We start from the raw sequence: 6000 nt of genomic DNA on the forward strand, positions 1-6000 counted from the left end.
CTTGAGGAAGAGTCTTCATCGTCGGAGGAGCTCTCCACGCAGCACTTTAGGCGAGTTCCAAAGTCTCCAAAGACCTTGACGGAGAGCAAGCCGTTCTCCATTAACTTGAAATAGAGAACGAGCCCCGCCGTCAGGCTGTGGATGCGAGCGAAGGTCTTCCATCCACGATGAAGATACATGACGTGAGGGGCAGGAAAATCGACATCAGCCCGCGTGCCGTCATTCCCGCAGCCCATCATATGCAATCTGAGTGTTTGTGGCGGGTCGAGCTCCATCTCCCGAGCGAATGGAGTAGGGAGACGAAGACGACGACGTGCTGGCCGGTGCAGCCTGATGAAGAACTCGCGGGGCTGGTCCCCGACGTGGCCCTCCATTGGGGGAGGAACCGCCGGCGGAGGCGAGGCCAGTGCGCCGCCCCGTCCTACTCTTCCTCGAGCGCCACGGCGACCTCGGCCTCGCCTCCTCTTGGGAAGGAGGGGCGCGCTGTCGAGCGGAGACCCTCATCGCCACCATCGAAGCACCGGCGCACCCTCTCGCCATAGCCGAAGAAAGAGAGAAGCCAAGGTGGAAGGAGGCGGATGGTGAAAGATTGAGGGGTGTCGTTCCCCCTCCCCTTCTTGTAAAGGGGCGGGGTCGGGGCTCGGCCGCCCCACTTAACCAATCCGGCCATCAGGAGCGCAGGGAATCGAGACCGACCCGCTGCTCCAATCAGCAGCGGCCCGGTTTCCCGCCTCGTCATTCAAGGCCCGCACCCGCCGCCTACCATCTTCAAGGCATGGAGGACACGTGGCGAGCAAACAGAAATCAAGGGGACGGGTGGGGCGACCGTTTTCCACCCCGTGATCGTAGGGCACGGCGCCTCGAAGGCCACGACCCGAGTCCACTCAGTAAATGAGCCGCGCCCCTGCGTTTTCCTCTTTTTATGGGGAAGGCGCGAGCCGCCTCTTTACCACGATGTGACGCATGAGGGCAGGAACCGCCCCGCGCATGACCCCCACGTCACGCACGACCCTCCACGTCGCGCATTCAACACGGGTCGTGGGGAAGCGCGGCGGGCGAGGGAATTACCGCGGTGAAACTCCGCCCCGCCTGCCCGCGCACCGTTCTGGGCCTGGCCCAACAACGCGTTGCGCTTATGTGTGGCCCAGGCCCGGGGGGTCCTGTAGGGGCCCTTTTTGTAAGCCTCTACTTGTGCACGGGCAGTCAGAGCCACGCCCGCGGCCACACTAAGTAGGGCAGAGGAAGGCACGAGACGGGCAAAGCAACGCCAAGACCAGAAACACTAAGAGCAAGAGGGCGAGGTGGACTCCCCCGGCAAGACCCTTGCCGGGGCGGCCTCCGCAGCCCCGGCAAGAGTCTTGCCGGGGCAACTTGCCCAACGCCGGCAGGGCGCGCCACCCTTGAACCCAAGGGTTCCAACACCATCAACCACATTGGAACCAAGGCTCGGGAGGCACCTCCATGGTGGCATGCAGATCTTTGTCAAGATCATAAACACACAAGATCAAATGAGGACCAAAAGACGACGATCCTCGGCGAGATCCTTGCCAAGGAGATCCACGAGACCCCCGGCAAGATCCTTGCCGAGGACAACCGCGAAGCCACGGCAAGGCCCTTGTCGGGGCCCCAGCAAGACCCTTGCCAGAGACACCCGCGGGGCCACAGCCAGGCCCATGTCTGCCAAGACTCCACCGCCGTTCCCATGCAGCTGCCAGCCCAACCAGCTGGACAGGCACCTGCGTGGCAACGTGCAGCCTTCAGGCCAACTCAGCAAGCATCTGTGTGGTGGCATGCAGATCTTCGTGAAGATCCTACCACCACGCCATCTCAGCAGCCTGCCAGCTTGCGTGGCGCTGCATGCCTCGTTGGCCTGGGCGCGTGTCGGAGCGAGGCGGAGCGGCGACGGACGAGACGGGCCTCGTCGCTGTCCCCAATAAAGCAACGGGACACCTAAGGGGCGCATTTAATGCGCCTTGACCCGTAATGACAGGTGATAAGCTTGTACACTGTATATCTTTTCACCTCTTGTGTGCCACTGTGGCGACCCCTTTTGACTATAAAAGGAGGAGGCACCTAGGAGAAGGATTCGGATCCTTTGGACTAGGCATGCACCGCAGCTAGTTCGAGGGCTCAAAAACACTCAAATATACACCAAAGCAGGACTAGGATATTACGCATCCTCGCGGCCCGAATCTGGGTAAACGATCTTTGTGCTGACTACCAGACCCGCTCTTTGCACAACCCCGCGCCCGCCAACCGTAGAAGGGATCCCAGTGATTCCATAGGTGTCGTTTCCACCGACAGTCACCTTCTTGATCTATTCCTAATCCAAGGAATCTAAATCTGGTTGAATGCCCTTCCATTGCTATGGAACAACAAGCTTATCTATGGGACAAGTATAGCCACAACTATTTTAGCACTCTCAATCAAAATATCATTATATGCAGTGCGTACATCACATGCTTAGCACTCTATGTTGTGACAAATAGTTCTTGTCAATATCTCGCTTTCCTCTAAATATGTTTCTCCACCAGCCATGCATGCAAAACATCTACTTTCACGTGCTCCTTGCCCTTGCATTGCTACGGTGCATAATACACTAATCATGTCAAACATATATAATGATTACTCTTCTACTCCCCAATCCAAGCATGGTGCCATTAATGGCACATCCGACTCACAATCCCTCAACCCTGTCACACCCACACTTCAAAATTACAATCATTGTGTTAACTTAAGACAAATTATAATCATTGTACTAATATAAGATAGATTCACTTATATTCACATTTTAGTAAACAAAACAAATCATCTATATACGAGTGGAACAGGATATTAGTGCAATAAACGACATTAGTAGTGCAATACATGAAGCGTTGTGTAGCTTATCAAGAATGATTTTAACAAACCGCAACAACTTTAAATGAGATCATCTAGGATAAGAATCAAAAGTACGTATTGGCACAGTGTCGATGCCATCTGATTAAGTCTGATTCACTCTTAACTCTCCGATGCCAGAACCGACTGGATTGCAGCCACCTCAGATTCGGTGCTGCACATAACCCACATTACATCTATGCTTCGGTAAATACACTTGCTAATCACGTCAATACGAAAACACAGCGAGGTTCCTAAGCACTTAAGAACTTCGAATACCTTGCCCAGTGAGACCTTGCATATCCAGCAATGACCTCACCGGGATTGAATCATTTGGCAATGACAAATTGCTGGACTGCAGCACGCCCGTCCTCATTCCATCATTCCCATCTGCACTCATCATCAAGTTCTGACTACCAATGTTGACATGTATGCACCATACTTGACCCTCCTATCGGCTCACTCCTCCATGGCCCCTAACTCACCCATAGCCTAATAACTTCTGATGTGGCATCGTGCCCAACCTCAATCTTCCGTGACCTTCCTTGGTTGGTTTGCCATCAGCTCCTCCTTATTATCCTCATCAACAAATCATGTAATCTATACAAATATAACTTCAGGTCAAAGGCTCCATCAGCTCATTACAGCTATCTAAAGTCACCTCACTGTTCTCTGCAAACCATTATGTTCTGAATATTAGAAAACAAATCCAAATGATTTGAATTATAAAAAGCAAGGCATCAAACCTCTTTAGAGAAAGGCTATTATTTATTTCTCAACTCAGGTACTAAAACTACACAGGAGAATATAACTACTACTTATTCTGAATACAAATATTGAAACAGCGAATTAAATTATTGTGACCATTCTCTACAATTATCTTCTAGAGCACAAATTATGTATTCAAGACACATACATTTGCAAGTGTTTTTACTGCTAACACCAATGTTGAGCTAAAATAGACCAAACAAAAAATCTGAGATTGGCATATAGCACAAGAAAGAACTAAAATAGTTCACTCCGTACCTTGGATATGTACTCTATAGTACATCTACATTACTCCATTGCCCACAGTCGACAAACGACACACCTTTTTCTTACATCACTGCACGGTGGAACTGATTCAAAGAATTGGTATGCATGGACCACAACGCTAGCAAAACCCGGCCACCATGAGCTATAAAACCCATGATCCTCTTTCAGTTTTATCATGGGCCTTGAAATATATTGCACAGTCATGGTAGAACGTCGACGTGTGAAGGTGAAGCTGGATATTATGACTTCAAAGAGCCTAGATGCTGTTTTTATGATGGATCTTGTAATATATTCCACGTATACAAAAAATATAGATATGTATGTATGTCAAATAAATCACTCGTGTTACAGATTGTAAATAAATTCTTGACACACAAAAAGAAAAGCCAATTAAACACGTAATTAATTTCAAAAAACTAATATCCAACACAGTATGTAGTTACATAAACTAACATTATTGTTTCAGTTACAACTCATTTCTTAGCACGTAAATATGATGTGAGATCAAGCAGTAAAAACATCTAACGAGTTTTCTAAGTAGTACAAAATTTAATTATTTAACTTACTAACAAAAAACAAAGCATGTAGGCCAAGCTGGGTAAACATAAATGTAAATTTGTGCTAAAATGATATTAATAATACATATTAAATACTGCAGTTGTAACATACTGGACATCTCTAGACATTTCTTCATGTATTTAAGCACCAATGGGCTATGAGCAATTTAAAAATCAACAGAAGGTCGAATCAGGCACATAACACAAGTTATGTTCTTAATTCAATGCGAATTTTATTGTAAAGCTTCATCTGAACTTACTCGAATCAGGCACAAACAGTGGTATGGTACTCCCTCCATCCTAGAATATAAGATTATTTCTGACACTAAATGATCCAGTCATGTCAACGTTCGTGATGCACATCGGCGTGTGACTGCATGAATGTTGTTTCATGGAACACCAGTTTTGATATTGCCAAGTTAATGCACGTCTCTCATAATGAACCTGCACAAATGATATTATATAGTGGCCTTAGATTCAACTGAATTAAATATCAGTTCAATTCTCTAAAGTTGATCTTCATATTATTTTGTAATTATAAGTAACTAAATGAGAGAAGTACAGTGGAGTGTAATTGTAAAAATAGCGATACTACTATGTGTTCTAGCCGATGAATTGTTCGTTTCATATGGGCAAATTAATTATGCATACTTTCAAGTATATGGTACTCCATAAGGTTTTCATTTCTATTAACAATGCATAGCGGATGAATGGATAACTGAACATATATTAAAGCCTAGGAGGTCCATGCTGGCTCAGAATTAGACCAATCTACACAGACTGGAATATGAATCACAATGAATAACAAAACACCTCCGGCCAAGACCAGAGGATCTCAATCTATTTTCTCTACTGGCTAAAATCTCAAAGAATGAGATTATTGGTTAAAAGACGCAGAGGACACATACCATGAAGTAATGCATGAGTCGTATCAGCAGTCCATGGCAGCTTACAATGTGCATCACATTCGTTTTCCTGTTGAACTAACAAAAAATGACAACAGCAAAATTGACAGAAGAATTCAAGATTACTCATGCAACACACTTTCTAAATTATCTGCGAATTTGGCAGAAATTGCATCATATAAATAAAACATATGTGATTCCAAAAATATTCAACGGACCAGAGAAAAGAACATGGGATTTTAGGGCCAGAGGTACTGATCTGCTATTCTCCTGAGTACCAGTCGATCTGTAGGTGAGTTTGGGAGGCGGCGACCTGGTGATGGCCGCCGGCGACAGTGAGACGCCGGGTTGTGGTGGAAGGCCAGGCGCAGAAGAGAGAAGGAGCGTCCAGCGAGACGGCGTTGAGCGGAGTAGACGGCCGGCGAAGGGATCGACGTGATGGGCTGGTCCGGATGGAGTTCGATCTGGAGCGAGGGGAGCGGGCAGCTCGGCGGCGGTGGGGAAGCGGAGTTCGGCGGAGACCTTTCTCCTCTCATCCCTCGGTTGATTTGATCGAGCAGCGCGTTCTTTGCGTAGCAGCTATGGATCGACGGGCACACACTTCTTTAAGAAATCTCCATGTTTAA

The 6000-nt window shown here is 47.5% G+C and overlaps 1 long non-coding RNA gene across 1 annotated transcript; it reads right to left on the reverse strand.

Moving 5' to 3' along the window:
* Positions 1-2815: 2815 nt before the first annotated feature.
* LOC123167337 (uncharacterized) lies at positions 2816-5999 on the reverse strand. The gene is made up of 4 exons (XR_006483898.1): positions 5378-5999; positions 4730-4913; positions 3904-4175; positions 2816-3549 (listed from the first exon to the last, which is right to left on the reverse strand). It is a non-coding gene; the product is annotated as an uncharacterized lncRNA (long non-coding RNA).
* Between the last annotated feature and the right edge of the window lies 1 nt (position 6000).

The sequence above is a fragment of the Triticum aestivum genome, chromosome 7D, assembly GCF_018294505.1.
Source record: "Triticum aestivum cultivar Chinese Spring chromosome 7D, IWGSC CS RefSeq v2.1, whole genome shotgun sequence".
Taxonomy (NCBI): Eukaryota; Viridiplantae; Streptophyta; class Magnoliopsida; order Poales; family Poaceae; genus Triticum; species Triticum aestivum.